We start from the raw sequence: 18,243 nt of genomic DNA, 5'->3' as shown, positions 1-18,243 counted from the left end.
TTCTGCCACAAAACTTGCATGATGCACAGGGCTGAACTGGATGAATCTGTTGTGAAGGAGTCCAAAGGGTTTCAGGCCTTAATGTGACTGGAGGAGGTGGGCCGGGGCTGGGTGACATAGAGGCAGTGGGCAGTGCCGTGGGATGTGATATTTGCTCTTGGCATAGGTGTGATGAGGAGCGAGAGAGGCACAGGTGAGTCTCACTCACCACACACTTTCAACATGTGCGGCTGCCTCTGTATCTATCAAGCTCAACAGCATTGCCCATGGAAGCAAAATTTCCCAGGAAAGAAATTGTGAAGAGCAGACAGACAGACAGACACTGGCACGTGGAACACCACACTCAGATGCACTTGCGTGGAACCTGGTCCCCTGTGCATCTCTCTGCCAAAAACGGAATCCAGCAAAAGTGCTCCTTGTTCTGCTGCTGGCAGGGAGTTCTGCAGACCTCACCAGAAGCCCCCGTGAGTACTGAGTGTGGACTGGGGCAGAGCTGAGTCCTGTTGGTGAGGGGGCAGATCAGGTGCTGGACTCCTTTTAGCACATGGAGTTGGGGACACATCCAGAGTCTGATGATTTCTCCTGTAATGTTGACGTGGGCCAAGAGCTCAGGGAACCCATGAAAACATGTTGTAGGTCCATTCACATAAAAGGACTCAAACAGGGTTCTTTGTGCAATGAGAGCACACAATATATCACTTGTCCCATATATGAATAATATAGGACTGCCCCGGGACACTCTCATCAGTCTGGGCCCTGTCCTGTCTGAAGCATCTGACCCCATGTCTGCTATATAGGGGCAGCACATGCAAATAGGGCCTCCCTCTGCCCATGAAAACCAGCCCAGCCCTCACCCTGCAGCTCTGGCACAGGAGCTCCAGCACCAGGACTCCCAGGTGTCCACTCAGTGATCGCACTCAACACAGACGCTCACCATGGAGACTGGGCTGCTCTGGCTTCTCCTGGTCGCTGTGCTCAAAGGTAATGATGGAGAACGCGGGGCACTGAGTCTGGGAGAGGATGCGAGTGAGAGACACAGAGAGTATGAGTGACAGTGTCCTGACCAGGATGTCTGTGTTTGCAAGTGTCCAATGTCAGGAGCAACAGGAGGAATCCGGGGGAGGCCTGCTCAAACCTGAAGGATCCCTGAAACTCACCTGCAAAGCCTCTGGATTCTCCCTCAGTAGCTACTGGATGAGCTGGGTCCGCCAGGCTCGAGGGAAGGGGCTGGATGTATTGGATGCATTTATGCTGGTAGTGGTAGCACAGACTACGCCAGCTGGGTGAATGGCCAATTCACCATCTCCAGTGACAACGCCCAGAACACTGTGAATCTCCTAATGAACAGTCTGACAACAGCGGACATGGCCACCTATTTCTGTGCCAGAGACACAGTGAGGAGCCCTCAGGCTGAGCCCAGACACAAACCTGCCTGCAGGGGCGTGCACCGCCACCAGGGGGTACACAAGATGCACTGAGCAGACTCAGACCCATTCCCAGATGCAGTGGGAGGTGAATCCCTAATTCTCCTGAGGAAATTGGGGTTTGCGGTGCTATAACTGTTTCCTACGTTCCGATCTGGATGGGTGATTCTGTCCCTAACACCGATCACTGAGCAGAAGTTTTGGTATCACGGGAAGATGTCACATGAAGAAAATGGAGTCATTTCTGGAAGAATGAATGACATCTTTGGGGTCCCCAGCATCTGAGATCTGACTAAGCTCTGGGCACCCGGGGAGTCTTTTCCTGTCCAAATCAAAGAGGAGATCTCCGTGGAATTCTCTGATGATGTCATCTGGGACCCTGCTGAGAGCCCAGGGGCAGTGTGGAGCCGGTCAGGGGCTATGGATGCTGCAGTGTTTCACATCCATGCCCTCCACTCCTGCACAGCTGGGCCCCCGAGGGACAGAGCTGACCCCGTGGTCCTGGTCCCTGGGGCTCCCATGTCCATTCTCTGCAGCTGTGCCCTCGTCTCCCTTTCACTTCCTCACCCTGAACTCACAGGTTGAGGTCCACGTGGTCCAAACCCCAGGTCAGGGATTAACCTGCAGCTCAGGAGTGGCTCAGGCTGTGGCTCCTAGAACTCCTGCTTGCTCTTCCTCACTCACCACTCCTGGGATCCCCAAACATGCTCTCATTTGCAGGCAGAGGTGGCCGTTGGTAGTGCAAGGGGTCAGACTCATGGAAAACACTGGGTGTGGAGAGGTCTTGTTCCCCACACTCTGCAGGCCTTGTCTCCATCTCAGGGAGACCAGCAGGTGGGACAGCCCAGTGAAGTCTGCACTAGAGTCCAGGTGGTTCTGGACTGTGTCCCTGTGAGCCCACCAATGATCCAACCCTGGAGCTGCATCCCTGCTGCATGAAGAGCCTGCCCCAGAGACTGTGTGTCCAGAGACCCCGACTCCTTCCTCCAATGACTGCCCGCACCTGTTCTAAGCGTGCTCCTCCTTCTGTGGAAGTAAAATTATCCTTGCAATTCTCAACATTATCATCATCCGGAATGAACAAATTTTCTGCTCTTCACCAGGATAATGTATCAACCCATGTGTTTACAAAATGTCTCCTGCAAAAATGCAATTGTTCTCTCATGTAGGAATCTTACAGAAACTGAAGCAATTCTCTCAGCTGATGTAGAAATGACTAATTCTGAGTGGCTCTGTCTAAATTTGGAGACAAAGGAGAGTCTCTCTTTCAGGTGGGAACAGATGAGTTGCTAGTATGTTGCTATGCACCCGTTTTTTTTTTTTTTCCGCATGTTGGTTCCATAATGTAGTACCCCAGAGGGGAGGTGTGTGGAGCTCACAGCTGTAGAGGCTTACGTCCAGGATCAGACAGTGAGAATGTTGTGCCATCAGGCATGCTAATATTGTGAACATCATACAGTGTTCAGGCATCCTAATAGTGTAAACAGGGATGGGAGAGACCCCATCTCCACACAGAACTTCAAATGAGACCAGGGCTGACTCTAGAAGCACTGTGCTCTGTGCTGAAGCTGGGGACCCAGGAGATCTACTGTGATCTCCTCCATAGCAGATTCCCCAGACATGAACAAATCTCACTAGGCCTCACTCGCAGAGCTCCCCCACTTCTCCCACGGTCACCCTGGAATCACTCCAAAACACGCACACTTTGAGGACACACTCTGACACAGGCAGAGGAGGGAGGTTTCCTTCCACACGCATTGTAGGCCTGATGACACAGAACCTGTTGTTCATAATGAAGCCAGTTGTGTAAAACAGGTATTTTGAGACGTTAGAAGACTCAGGGCCAGTTTTAAACACAGCTCATGCAGACAGTCCTTTTGTTCCTTTGGGATACAGGCTACTGATCATACGTTCTATATGAAAATAGTTACTTCCATGTGTGTGTAGGCTGCTCACGTCTCATTGGTCCACTTGCAGTAGAGAAGCTCTGTAGTTTATGCAGCATCATCTGAAAAGGTTTTCTTGCGTTGCCTGAACTCTGGAGATCCAAAAGGGAAATCATGGACAGACAACTATCAGGGAGATTCTGCCCTGTGTTTCCTTCTAGTAGTTGTAAAATGGACTTTGCATCTGATGTCAGATCCTGGTTGTTCCATGCTTTTTATGTAAACATCCAGACCATGCACCCCCTGTCAGTGCTATCATGTTGGGCCCATGCTAAGCACTGATGCTGTGAGGATAAACCACATCCACCCCCATAGGCTGCTCTCAGCATTCCCTGTGGTCCTGGTCAGTGCACTGGAGACCTCAGCTTCCTCCATGAGGCCCTGACACTGAATCCACTCATGGTGGGAGTCGTCACTGGATGCACTATCCAGAGACGATGTCATTCCACGTCTCCCAGGCACCTGTGCTAGTTTTACTCAGTGGTGGTCAGTGTGGGGGTTGCCGGGGTGAAGGAACCTCATCAGACCTCCTGACTCAGTGTTCTCCTGCAGGCAGTGGGTCCCAGCAGTTTGGCCCTTCCACCTGTCTTACCCTCCTGCACAGCAGAGCCCACCCCTCCACCAGGTCCTCTCCCTCTGCTGCTGGACCCTGTCCCCGACTGTCACTTCCCCATGTGCCATGGTTCTGCTCCCCAGTCCTCAGCTTTGGGGGTGGAGCCATACCCTGAAGATGCAGACTTCTGTGTCTTGGGGGATCAGTGCTGGCACAGTGTCTGGGGTGGACTCTGCTCACGAACATTTTCTACAGGATTCCACCAGGACATGGGTCATGATGGTTTCCTCCTGCAGGTGAATCACTTTCCTACTCAGTGGACACAGAGGAGCAGGGTCTGGGGTATTGAGGCTGAGGATGCTGTTCCTGCAGAGCCGTGAGCAGAGCCAGCACTGCTTGGTGTGCGTGTGTGGTCTCTCCAACTGAGCAGCTGAAGGCTGCATGTTAGGTGGAACTTACCCTCCATACTTGATGCACGGAGCCTCCCATCATGCATGTGGGGACCTCACCACCCAGTGGTCCCATTGAGAGGGGCTCTAAGGAGGGACAAGTCCATGAAAGTTCTGCCTGCATTGAAGGGTCTATGAACCTTAGAGAGACCCTCCCATACATTTGTGGTTCCTGGGGCTGCAAAACCAGGAATCTGGTATTGGGTGCGGGAATCACATGTGAGACCCTTGCACTCCCTTGGGAGAGGTGCACATCTTAAACAATGCAACTTTCATTTTATTATTTACCTTATATCCATGAAATTTGCTAACAGAGGTAAGATTAATGTGCTGCACATTTGTGCCAAATACAATATACTTTCTCTAATTTATTTCAGTTTTACTCTTATCAGATTTTCAGATATTTTGGTTAAAAACTAAGAAACCCTCATTCACCTGTGCCCCACAGGCTTGCAAACTCAGGGCCTTCGACTTCTGCCCCTGGAAACCTACATGATGCTCAGCGCTGAACTGGATGAAATATGTTGTGAAGGAGCCCAGAGGGGCTCAGGCCTTAATGTGACTGGAGGAGGTGGGCCAGGGCAGGGTGACACAGGGACAGTGGGCAGGACCGTGGGATGTGACATTTGCTCTTGGCGTAGTTGTGATGAGGAGTGAGAGAGGCACAGGTGAGTCGCATCGCACTCACCACACACTTTCAACATGTGGGGCTGCCTCTGTATCTATCACAACCTGACAGCATTGGGAAGCAAATTGCCCAGCAGAGAAATTGTGAAGAACAGACAGACACCAGCATGTGGAACACCACACTCAGATGCACCTGCGTGAAACCTGGTCACCTGTGCATCTTTCTATCAAAAACAGAATCCAGCCAAAGTGCTCCATGTTCATGAGCTAACTGTTGTGATGGAGGTCAATGTAGTTGGAGATGGGACTGCAAATGTCTAGACATGGCGCCCTCAGATCGCTTGGACACATCCCTCAGACTTCATATTCCCTGTAAGCAACAGCAGGATTTGTTTTAAAAAGATTGATTTTATTTATTTTATTTATTTAAATGACAAAGTTACAAAAAGAGGTAGAGACACATAGAGAGAGGTCTTCCATCCGCTGGTTCACTCCCCAGTTGGCCACAATGGCCAAAATTGTTCCGATCCGAAGGCAAGGGCCAGGAGCTTCTTGGGGTCTCCCATGTAGATTCAGGGGCCCAAAGACTTGGGCCATCTTCTACTGCTTCCCAGGCCATAGCAGAGAGCTGGATGGGAAGAGGAGCAGCTAGGACTAGACCGGCCCTCATTTGAGATGCCGGCGCTTCAGGCCAGGGCTTTAACCCAATGTGCCACACACCAGCTAAAGTATGAGATTGGTGAACTTTTGGGGTGGGAGTTCACGGACTGGCACTTTTTGGTCCATAACTGATATTTCATTGGTGTTAATATCCAGCACACAGGTGTTTTGATGTGTACTCAATTCTTAACACACACACACTAAAACCTAAAAAGCCATGAATTGCTTTTTTAAAAAAAGTTATTTTAATGACATTCGACTTCAAATTTGGAAGAAACACATTCATGTGCCACTATCTTCAAAGACTGCTCTTACATAAATCCTACCCAGTCAGAATTTAACATCATATAAATGAAAAACTCACTATTTCAACCCTTCACAGCACATTAACAAATTCATTAGGTAAACTGGACAACCACAACCAATGACGGTACAGAGCGCACATCGCTCCTGGAGCTGTTAGGTGGAGTGGGAAGTCCTGTGTGATGAACAGAGGTGTAGAGTGTGGAGGTGCCTCCTACCAGACTGGAGCCCCTGGACACAGCACAGCCTGTCTGTGATTCCTTCAGTAACTGTGCACGTGTTCAAGGGAGGTATCACTCATGCCAATATCACATTTCTGTGCTTGTGCAGACACAACACAGGGGCAGGCACTGTTGTGCAGTGAGCTGAGCCCTTGTTGGGAGCCCACACCCTGTGTTGGAGTGATGGCTCAAAAACCAGCCTCTCCACCTCAGGCCCTGTGTCCGAAGGGTAAAAACGTAAAGGTGGGGCCAGTGCTGGGACATAGTATATTGCAGACCAAATCTGCAGTACTGGCGTCCCACAGTGCACCGGTTCAAGTCCCAGCTGCTCTACTTCCAATCCAGCTCTCTGCTACAGCCAGGGAAAGTGGTAGAAGACGGCCCAAGTCCTTGGTTCCTTGTACCTGCATGGGGATCTGGAAGAAGCTCCTGGCTCCTGGCTTCCAAGTCGCTAAGGTCTAGCTGTTGCGACTAATTGGAATGTGAAACAGAGGAAAGACGATTGCGCTCTCTCTCTGTGTGTCTCTATCCATCTCTCTCTCTCTCTCTCTCTGCCTCTCCTTCTCTCTGTGTGTAACTTTGACTTTCAAATAAATAAATAAATGTTCAAAATATAAATTAAGGGCCCGAGCCAGGGCTCACTTGGCTAATCCTCTCTCTGTGGTGCCGGCATCCCATACAGGTGCCAGGTTCTAGTCCCAGTTGCTCCTCTTCCAGTCCAGCTCTGAGCTGTGACCCAGGAGGGCAGTGGAGGATGGCCCAGGTGCTTGTGCCCCTGCACCCACATGGGAGACCAGGAAGAAGCACCTGGCTCATCTCTTCGGATTGGAACAGCGCTGGCTGTAGCTGCCATTTGGGGAGGGAATAAACAGAAGGAAGACCTTTCTCTCTGTGTCTCTCTCTCACTATCTATAACTCTACCTCCAAATAAATAAATATATATTTATATAAATTTTGTAAAGATGAAAGAAATGCTTTTCTGTGCATAATCTCACAACAATTTCCAGGTCTCATGGCATTAATCAACTACTTAAGATGCCAGACACCCTCGTCTGCCCTGGGCACTGTCCTCTCTGAGGCATCTGACCCCATGCCTGCTATATATGGGCAGCACATGCAGATAGGGCCTCCCTCTGCCCATGAAAACCAGCCCAGCCCTCACCCTGCAGCTCTGGCACAGGAGCTCCAGCCCCAGGACTCCCAGGTGTCCACTCAGTGATCGCACTCAACACAGACGCTCACCATGGAGACTGGGCTGCGCTGGCTTCTCCTGGTTGCTGTGCTCAAAGGTAATGATGGGGAACACGGAGCACAGAGTCTGGAAGAGGACGTGAGTGAGAGACACAGAGAGGGTGAGTGACAGCTTCCTGACAATGTCGTCTCTGTTAGCAGGTGTCCAGTGTCAGTCGCTGGAGGAGTCGGGAGGAGGCCTGGTCACACCTGGAGGAACCCTGACACTCACCTGCACAGCCTCTGGATCCGACATCAGTAGCTGCAGCATTGGCTGGGTCTACCAGGCTCCAGGGAAGGGGCTGGAATGGATCGGATACATTAGTTATGGTGGTAGCGCATACTACGCGAGCTGGGTGAATGGTCGATTCACCATCTCCAAAACCTCGACCACGGTGGATCTGAAAATGACCAGTCTGAAAGCCGCGGACACGGCCACCTATTTATGTGCCAGAGACACTGTGAGGGGCCCTTACACTGAGCCTAGACACAAAACTCCTGCAGGCGCCCGCGGCTCCACCAGGGAGCGCATAAAACGCACTGAGCCCAGATTCTGCTCCTACACAAGCTAGAGGGAGATGAAGCCCTGGTTTCCTGTCAGGGAATTGGGGTTTCCTCTCCTGTAACAGTTTTGAGGGAAGAATTCTACTTTTTGATTCTGTCCCTCCCAACTTCAATGGCGGATTGAAAGTTTGATGTAAAAGGAAGAAGTCCTAAATGAACAATTTGGTTCATGGACAGCGACTGTGCTCACCAGGATCAGAGATGTGGGAATATTGAGGACACTATTGAGTCTCTTCCAACCTGACTCACAACAGCACCCTCAGGGCACTGAAAGCTTTGGACAGTTTCAGTTTTCCCTGCACAAACAGGGAAAGCTAAAACAGGGCCGTTGATCTGTTAAACAGCAACTATTCCACTCATCCCTCTCCTGCCACAATCAGCAAGTGTGCACTGAACCAACCTTTGATTTTACATGTGGGTGATCCACACTCACTTTCTGCAGACTTTAACCCGACCTGTATTTCCCCTTTAATCCTGAAACAGTCTGTGGTCCCTGTGTGAATGTCACAGCACTCAGGGATGTACTGCAGCTCAGCTGTGTCTCAGGCTGAGCTTCTGCAGGCCCCTGGGAAGCCTACAGGGACTTCCTCATCCTCTAGGTCCTGGGACCCTCCTGTGGGCTCCCTGTCTGAACTCAGGAGGGGAAATGCCCTGGACATCAGCAGTCAAGGTCATAACTGAATGGAAAGTGTTGGGTGTGCACTTCCAGCTGATCTGGTTCTGCTCCAGTGTCGTGGGACCCCCTGCACCTGCTGTGGTTGAGGGAGAGCAGAAAGTGGGACACACAGTGGCTATGCACTCTGGGGATGGAGTCCACATCATGGGGAGCTGTGTCTGTGACTCCACCATGACGCCCAGTGTCCTGAGGCTGAATCACAGCTGCAGGAAGAGCCAGTCCCAGAGACCATGTGTCCAGAGTCCCTGCTCCTCACTCCATGGCTATGCTGATGAGTCATCAATCCACTTGGAGTCTTTCTTTAATATACAGAGGGAGACACCCAAGCTGCATATCACATTGCTGGATGGAGCATATTTGCACGCTTTCCCACACTTGTAACTCACAATGCACCCTGGAAGACAGTAGATGATGGATGTGTTATGAGGCCCCATCACCAAGGTGGGAACACTGATGCAGTTCCATGCTCCTGGGTTACAGCTGCCAAGGGTGAGTGCACTGCCTTTATTTATCATCTCCATAAAACATTGGCAAACACAACACCAGTATTCAGAGATCTGAATCTTCATGACTGGCCATTGTTCATCCTTTTATCCCACGCAGGTAGCATCACATATTATGTGTCTTCCTGGCCTGGACGGTTAGCAGAGTGTACTTTTACTGACATATTATCCTAGGCACATTATTCTCCAGGAACATCAATGTTGTCCAAAATTACAGAATTTCTTACTCTGTACTGCTTATAAACTTCCTTTTAAAATGTAACTTTGTCCATTTCTTTCATTTTCCATTCTTGCTTCCATGAGATGTCACTGGATCATATGTGTGAACTCTTTTGAATGACGGTGCTTTAAATGAAAAGGAACTGCAGAGGTGTTTGCCACAGTGACTGCAGATCCCGTGGACACCTCCCTGGGATTTCATATTCATTGTACCATGCAATGGTGCTTGAACATCATGTAATAATTCTATTTCTAGTTTTTGATGCTTTTCCATAATGGTTTTACTAATTAACCTGACACAGACTTGTACCAGGGTTATCATCTCTCTCTACCTTCATAAAACATGTCATCTCTGGTATGTCTGGTAATAGCCATTCTAACAGGAGTGATGGGATGTCTCGTTGTGCTTCTAACATGGACATACATGATGGTCCCAAATTGATAGCATTTTATATGTCTGTCTATATATCTTCTTTTAATAATTTATAGAAATGATATAAATTTTAAAATTTATCATTTTATTTGAGACCTTGTCTTTATGTATTTGTCCAAAACCACAGAGAGACTGAGACTGACAGTGATCTTCTAATTCCTGTGTCACTTCCCCAATGGCTACCAAAGATTCAGCTTGGTCAGGTGACAGCCAGGTGCTTGGAAATCTGTCCAGCGTTCCCACGTGGGAGTACTTGGAACTTCACCTATTGCCTCCCAGAGTGGCTTAGGCTGGACTCTGAAACTGAAACCAAATTAGGACACAGCACTAAGCATCCTGACATGGGAGGCAGGAATCCCTCAGGCTCACTCCAGTGCTGCTCCTGTCTCCACCTTATCATCACTGCATTTAAACAATTGATTTCTTCCCTTTGGATCAGTGGCTTGAGATCTTTCAACATTAGGAAATAGGCTCCTAATCATATGTATAATTAATCTTCAATTTATTTTAAGTATCTATTTTATTTTAGAGACTGTGTTATAGCAAGAGAGGGAGAGACCAACGGATGTAGAGTGAGGCTTCCGTCCACTGGTTCACTTCGTGAATGGCTCAAAAGCTATGATGTCTGAGCCTGAAGCCAGGAGCCTGAAACTTCCTCCAGTTTCCCACGGGGCTGGAAGGGGACAAACACTTGGGTCATGGTACACAGTGATCACCATTGCACTGCCTACATCTGTGAGTTCAAGCTTGTGGACTGCATATATAACTAATGTCACATACTATGTGTCCACATCTACCTGGATTATATCTTTTAGTATGTATGTTCCAGGCTGACCCACATTTCCTAATGACAGAACAATCTCCTTCTTAACACTGAATAATATCCATGTCCAAGTGGGAAAGAATCCATTCACTGTTTTATGCGCACTTGTTCTTTGTAGACTGAACTATTGGGAACACAGCTGCATTACCTGAACGCAGGACTGCAGGTGAATTGTGACACAGTGAGTACCCAGTGCTTGAGTTGAACTCAGAGTCATGGTTACAGAACAGGGAAGAGGGGGGAACACAGGGCAGCTGATACCAGGGCACAAAGCACCACTCACAAGAGGAATAACTCTGCTCCACACCACAGTGGGCAGACCAGTTCACTAGAACACACATCACTTTTCACAAATAGCTAGAACTGGGGCCTCAGGGCTGCCCAACTCAGAGTGATTGAAAGGAGGTGGAAATGTGAACAACAGTGAGTTGATCTGTACCCATTTCTATGACACACAGATTCCAATAGCACACTACACCCCACTACCATGTGCAGTGTTCTGTGTTCAGGAACAGTTTTAAACTAAGGCAATGGATGAATAAGGAAACAAAACATAGTTAACCTTAAAAAATACACTTGCAGTCTTTCATCTGTTTAAAAGTGGGAAGCAGGCATTAGGACAAAATTGGCTAAGTCCCCAGTAGGGACACCTGTGTTCCCGTGAGAGAACTGACTGAGTCCAGCCTCACGGCTTCCCACACTTTTCCCTCATAATGCATCATGGGAAACTGTAGGTGATGCTACAAGCAAATGAACCCCTGTCTGACGTTGGAATTACAGTCACATTTTCTTGCTCCAGGGTTCAGAAAGACTAACTCCTAGATGTCATAGGCATTTGGGATGTCTGGGGCTGTCAACCCAAAGGCAGAAATTTCCCATTGTCACCTTTTCTGTCCATCTCTACATTTCTGTAACTCTCACTCCTTCTCTTTCTATCACTGTCCCAATGTCTATCATACAGATGAAAAGGAACTAATGGGTATTTAAATAAATGAGGAACATGACATTGCTAACACTGGATATTAAGGGTACACACTGAATTAAGATGAAACAATGTATTTGCCTTCAACTTTTTAAAATTATGATAACATAAAAACTCGTATGATCTGAATCCTATCATAGCCATCACCCTACATACCCAGGACAACCACATCTGCCCTGGGCGCTGTCCTGTCTGAGGCATCTGAACCCATGCCTGCTATATAGGAGCAGTTCATGCAGATAGGGCCTCCCTCTGTCCATGAAAACCAGCCCAGCCCTCACCCTGCAGCTCTGGCACAGGAGCTCCAGCCCCAGGACTCCCAGGTGTCCACTCAGTGATCGCACTCAACACAGACGCTCACCATGGAGACTGGGCTGCGCTGGCTTCTCCTGGTCGCTGTGCTCAAAGGTAATGATGGGGAACCCGGGGCACTGAGTCTGGGAGAGGACGTGAGTGAGAGATACAGAGAGTGTGAGTGACAGTTTCCTGACCACAACGTCTGTGTTTGCAGGTGTCCCGTGTCAGTCGCTGAAGGATTCCGGGGGAGGCCTGGTCACGCCTGGAGGAACCCTGACACTCACCTGCACAGTCTCTGGATTATCCCTCAGTAGCAATGCAATAAACTGGGTACTGCAGACTCCAGGGAAATGGCTGGAATATATCGCAACCATTGGTAGTAGTGTAGCACATACTACGCGAGCTGGGCGAAAAGCCGATCCACCATCACCAGAAACACCAACATGAACACGGTGGACCTGAAAATTACCAGTCTGACAGCCTCAGACACGGCCACCTATTTCTGTGCCAGAGTCACATGAGGGGCCCTCAGGCTGAGCCCAGACACAAAGCTCCCTGCAGGGGCGCGCGGCTCCACCAGGGAGCGCACTAGACACACTGAGCCCAGATTCTGCTCCTGCACAGATGCAGAGGGAGATGAATCCCTGGTTCCTGTCAGGGGACAGTTTTGAGGGAAGAATTCTACTTTTGATTCTGTCCCTCCCAACTTCAATGATGGGGAGAAAGTTTGATGTAAAAGAAGAGGTCCTAAATGAACAATTTGGTTCATGGACAGCGACTGTGCTCACCAGGATCAGAGATGTGGGAATATTGAGGACACTATTGAGTCTCTTCCAACCTGACTCACGACAGCACCCTGAGGGCACTGAAAGCTTTGGACAGTTTCAGTTTTCCCTGTATAACCAGGGACAGCTGAGACAGGGCCGTGATCTGTTAAACAGCAACTATTCCACTCATCCCACTCCTGCCACAACCAGCAAGTGTGCACTGAACCAACCTTTGACTTTACATGTGGGTGATCCACACTCACTTTCTGCAGACTTTAACCCGACCTGCATTTCCCCTTTAATCCTGGAACAGTCTGTGGTCCCTGTGTGAATGTCACAGCACTCAGGAATGTACTTGCAGCTCAGCTGTGTCTCAGGCTGAGCTTCTGCAGGCCCCTGGGAAGCCTACAGGGACTTCCTCATCCTCTAGGTCCTGGGACCCTCCTGTAGGCTCCCTGCCTGAACTCAGGAGGGAAATGCACTTGACATTATCAATCAAGGTCATAACTGAATGGAAAGTATTGGATGTGCACTTCCAGCTGATCTGGTTCTGCTCCAGTGCCATGGGACCCCCTGCACCTGCTGTGGTTCAGGGAGAGCAGAAAGTGGGACACACAGTGGCTGTGCACTCTGGGGCTGGAGTCCACATCACAGGGAGCTGTGTCTGTGGCTCCAGCATGATGCCCAGTGTCCTGAGGCTGAATCACAGCTGCATGAAGAGCCAGTCTCAGAGACCATTTGTCCAAGTCTCTGCTCTTCACTCTGTATCTGTGCTGACTGGGATCATCAATCCATTTGTTGTCTTTCATCTATTTAGAGAGGGAGACATCCATGCTGCATATCAGAGTGCTGGATGGAGCCCATTTACACATTTCGCACACTTGTAACTGACAATGCACCCTGAAAGACAGTAGATGATGGATGTGTTATGAGGCCCCATCACCATGAGGCAACAGTGATGCAGTTCTATGCTCCGGGGCTCCAGCTGCCAAGCCTTGAGTGCACTGCCTTCATTTATCATCTCCATAAAACACTGGCAAACTCAACACCAGGATTCAGAGATCTGAATCTTCATGATTTCCCATTTTGGCCATTTCATTATCATTAAATATTTGGTAAATAATATTTAATATAGGCATATGAGGTACAGTGATATGTGTTGAATAAACGAATGCATACTGAGTGGAATAATGAAGTCAGACTTACTGACATGTTTATCACAAAACCCACATTTTTCATGGTAGAATGTAGTTTGTCTAATGTCTTGGTATTCTACAGACACTATATTCTCTTAACCTCTGTCACCATGCTGCACAGTAGATCCCTCAGTGTGTGGATCCTGTGGGACTGAAACTCTGACCTTGCTCCAGCACCTCCTCTGTTACCCCCTCCCTCAGACGTTGGTCTTCACCATTGAACTTCTGCCTTGTGAGTTCATCCTTTAATCCCACGTAGGTAGCATCACATATTATTTGGCTTCTTGGCCTGGATAGTTTAACAGAGTGTACTTATCCTGACATATTATCCTTGGATATTATTCCAGGATCATCCATGTTATCCAAGATACCAGAATTTCTTCCTCTATACTATAACCATATAAACTTCCTGTTAAAATATAACTCTGTCCATTTGTCCCATTATCCATTCCTTCTTAAATGCAAATTTTCCTGGATTATATGTGTGAACTCTTGAGAATGATGCTGCTTTAATTGAACATGGGACTGCAGAGGTGTTTTTCATAGTGACTGCAGAATGTTGTGCCATCAGGCATGATAATATTGTAAAGAGCATGGCAGTCTTCAGGCTAATATTGTGAACATGGATGGGAGGGACCCCATCCCCACACAGGACTTCAGACGAGACCAGGGCTGATTCTAGCAGCACTGTGCTCTGTGCTGAAGCTGGGGACCCAGGAGATCTACTGTGATCTCCTCCATAGCAGATTCCCCAGGAATGAACAAATCCCACTAGGCCTCACTCCCAGAACTCCCATCTTTTCTCCCATGGTCTTCCTGGGAGCACATCTAAAACACAACATCTTTGGGACACACTGAGCTGTGGTGGAATGAGAAGGCCATGCCTAGATGGCTGCTAGCAAGCAAGCATCAGTTACTCAGGGATGGCTTCAATGCCACCTGGCAATGGAGCCTGCCTGGCAACAGGGTGTGATTGGATGGCTTCAGATACTGCCTGGCAACAGGCTGTGATTGGTTAGGCATAAACTGCCCCTAGACCAGATTGGCTGCCTCGGCTATATAAGCGGCTCTACCTACTGAAACAAATGAGTCTGCGGGCTGCTCGCCTCTGGCATGCTTTCACCCAACTCCTGGGGTCCTGGTGGTGACCCCGCACCTCTTGCCCCCACCACACTCCTCCTCTCATAACAAAACCATAGCAACACTGAGCCACACACATATCAGAGAGGTTTGCTTCTATACCCATTGTAGGCCTGATGATGCAGAACCTGTCAATCAGGATGAAGAAGCCAATTGTGCATCACAGTTATTTTGAGACTGCAGAAGACTCAGAACCAGTTCTAAACATGGCTCAGACAGACAGTTCCTTTTTATTCCTTTGGGATACAGGCTATGGATCATACATTTGATACGAGAATAGTCACTTCCAATCGGTGTGTAGGCTGCTCACTTCTCAGTCAGTCTGCAGAAGCTCTGTAGTTATGCAGCATCATCTGAGAATGTTTTCTTAGGTTGCTTGAATTTTGAATTCTGAAAGGGAAATCATGGCGAGAACAACATCAGGGAGATTTTGCCCTATGTTTCCTTTGGTAATTTTACAAGGACATTATATCTGACATCAGATCCTGGTTAATTCCATGCTTTTTATGTAAACTTCCAGACCGTGCACCCCCTGCCAGTGCTATCACATTGGGGCCATGCTCAGCACTGATGCTGTGAGGACAAACCACATCCACCCCCAGCAGGCTGCTCCCAGCATTCCGTGTGGTCCTGTTCAGGGCACTGGAGACCTCAGCTTCGTCCATGAGGCCCTGACATTGAATCCACTCATGGCATGGAGTCGTCACTGGATGCACTCCCCAGAGACGATGCCATTCCACGTCTCCCAGGCACCTGTGTATTTTATATGTTTACCTTTATATTTCTTTTTAAATTTATAGATATGACATAAATTTTAAACTTTATCATTTTATTAATACCTTGTCTGTATGTATTTGTCCAAAACCACAGAGAGACTGAGGCTGACAGTGATCTAACTCCTGGGTCACTTCCCAGATGGCTACAAAAGCTTCAGGTAGGTCAGGTGACAGCCAGGTTTTTGGAATTCTGTCCAGGTATCCACATGTGAGTACTGGAACTTCACAATGGCCTCCCAGAGGGGCTTAGGCAGGAATCTGACACTGGAACCAAACTAGGACACAGCACTCAGCATCCTGACACGGGAGGCAGCAATCCCACAGGCTCACTCCAGTGCTGCACCTGACACCACCTTATCATCACTGCTTTTAAAGAATTGATTTCTTCCCTTGGGATTCAGTTGTTTGTGGTCATTCAACATTAGGAAATAGGCTCCTAATGATATTTATAATTAATCTTTCCATTTTAAAAAAATCTATTTTTTATTTGAAAGGCAGTGTTATAGCAAGAGAGGAAGAGACCATCCACTAGTTCACTTCCTATATGTCAGCAAAGGTGGTGCTGGACAAGCCTAATGCAAAGAGCTGGGAACTTCCTAAAGTTTTCCACATGGCTTGAAGGGGACACACACTTGAGTCATCATTGACAGAGTTCCCAGGTCTGGATCCCAGCAGGGAGCTGGATTTGAAGTGGAGCAAGCAGAATCTGAACCCATGCTCCTGTGTGATGCATGCATAGAGATGTCAGCATAACATGCAGGGCCACAACATTGGCCCCCATGGGTGTCATCTGAAATACTTCCTCCCCATCGGTGATCATATCCTTGTTCTTCAATCTTTGTCTTTGTTACTCAGAATCTGTAGTTGGATTCATTATTCTTTGTCCATGTATCTTGGTTGCCTGTACTTTGGAGATTATCAAACTATCATTGCCCAAACCAATGGGAACTTGCTTTTGTCCTGTGTTTTCCTCTAGAACTTTATAGTCTCGAGACTTGCCTTTAAGAGTTTCATCCTGTTCACTCTCTTTGGGATACTGGTGTGAGATGACAGCATGATGAATTATTTTAGGTGCATTCAAGTTTCCCCAACACCATGAAATTCCGCATTCAGTTCCCTGAAACATTTCAGATGACCTCATTGCATGAACTCATGGGAAGCACAGGTGGACATTTGTATTCAAGGAATAATCTGTTTGGAAAGTGTGTGGTGTGGACTTACAGGTTCTGTTTCTGCTCCAGTGTTGTGGAATCCGTTGACTGCAGTGCTCTCAGGGTGAACAGAGGGGGACAGTCCAGGGCCCTGACTCCGGGGCCAGAGTCCCCATCCCTGGGATCTGGGTGCCAGGGCCTGCCACACACTGACCCACCTGGTGAGCTGAATCAGTGCTGCGTGATGAGCCAGCCCTGGACCATTTGACCAGAATCCCAGCTCCTCCCTCCCTGGCTCCCCCTGGCTGTCCTCATCAGTACTTCATCCTTTCCAAGAGAGAAAATTGCCTTCAACTTTTTAAAATAATGATAACATAAAAATTCACATGATCTGAATCGTATCATAGCCATCACCCTACACACCCAGGTCACCACGTCTGCCCTGAGCTCTCTCCTGTCTGAGGCATCTGACACCATGCCTGCTATATAGGGGCAGCACATGCAAATAGGGCCTAACTCTGCCCATGAAAACCAGCCCAGCCCTCACCCTGCAGCTCTGGCACAGGAGCTCCAGCCCCAGGACTCCCAGGTGTCCACTCAGAGATCGCACTCAACACAGACGCTCACCATGGAGACTGGGCTGCGCTGGCTTCTCCTGGTCGCTGTGCTCAAAGGTAATGATGGAGAACGTGGGGCACTGAGTCTGGGAGAGGATGTGAGTGAGAGACACAGAGAGTGTGAGTGACAGCTTCCTGACCAGGACGTCTGTGTTTGCAGGTGTCCAGTGTCAGGAGCAGCTGTTGGAGTCCGCAGGGGTTCTGGTCCAGCCTGGGGGATCCCTGAAACTCTCCTGCAAAGCCTCTGGAATCGACTTCAGTAGCTACTGGATGAGCTGGGTCTGCCAGGCTCCAGGGAAGGGCTGGAGTGGATCGGATGGATTAGTAGTGGTGGTAGCACATGGTACGCGAGCTGGGTGAATGGCGGATTCACCATCTCCAGAGACAACGCCCAGAACATGGTGTCTCTGCAAATGAACAGTCTAACTGCCCCGGACACGCCCAGGTATTTCCGTGCAGTAGACACAGGAGGGGCCCTCAGGCTGAGCCCAGGCACAAACCTCCCTGCACGGGAGTGCGGTTCCACCAGGGGGCGCAAAAGACGTACTGAGCCCAATTCTGGTCCGCTCAGAATCAGAGGGAAATGAAGCCCTGATTTCCTGTCATGGAATTGGTGTTTGTTCCCCTGTAGGTTTGCGGCAAGAATCTACTTCCTGATTCTGTCCTTTCCACTGACGTCACTGACA

At 48.9% G+C, this 18,243-nt stretch overlaps 1 pseudogene; it reads left to right on the top strand.

The window, feature by feature from the left end:
- Window positions 1-7,426: 7,426 nt before the first annotated feature.
- LOC149120210 (uncharacterized) lies at window positions 7,427-12,431 on the top strand (annotated as a pseudogene).
- The last annotated feature ends 5,812 nt before the right edge of the window (window positions 12,432-18,243 follow it).

This window comes from Oryctolagus cuniculus, chromosome 20, assembly GCF_051225735.1.
Source record: "Oryctolagus cuniculus isolate XC-2025 breed Fujian yellow rabbit chromosome 20, ASM5122573v1, whole genome shotgun sequence".
In the NCBI taxonomy this organism is placed as follows: domain Eukaryota; kingdom Metazoa; phylum Chordata; class Mammalia; order Lagomorpha; family Leporidae; genus Oryctolagus; species Oryctolagus cuniculus.
The sequence above is the reverse complement of the archived record's forward strand: the minus strand, read 5'-3'. Positions and strand labels throughout refer to the sequence as shown.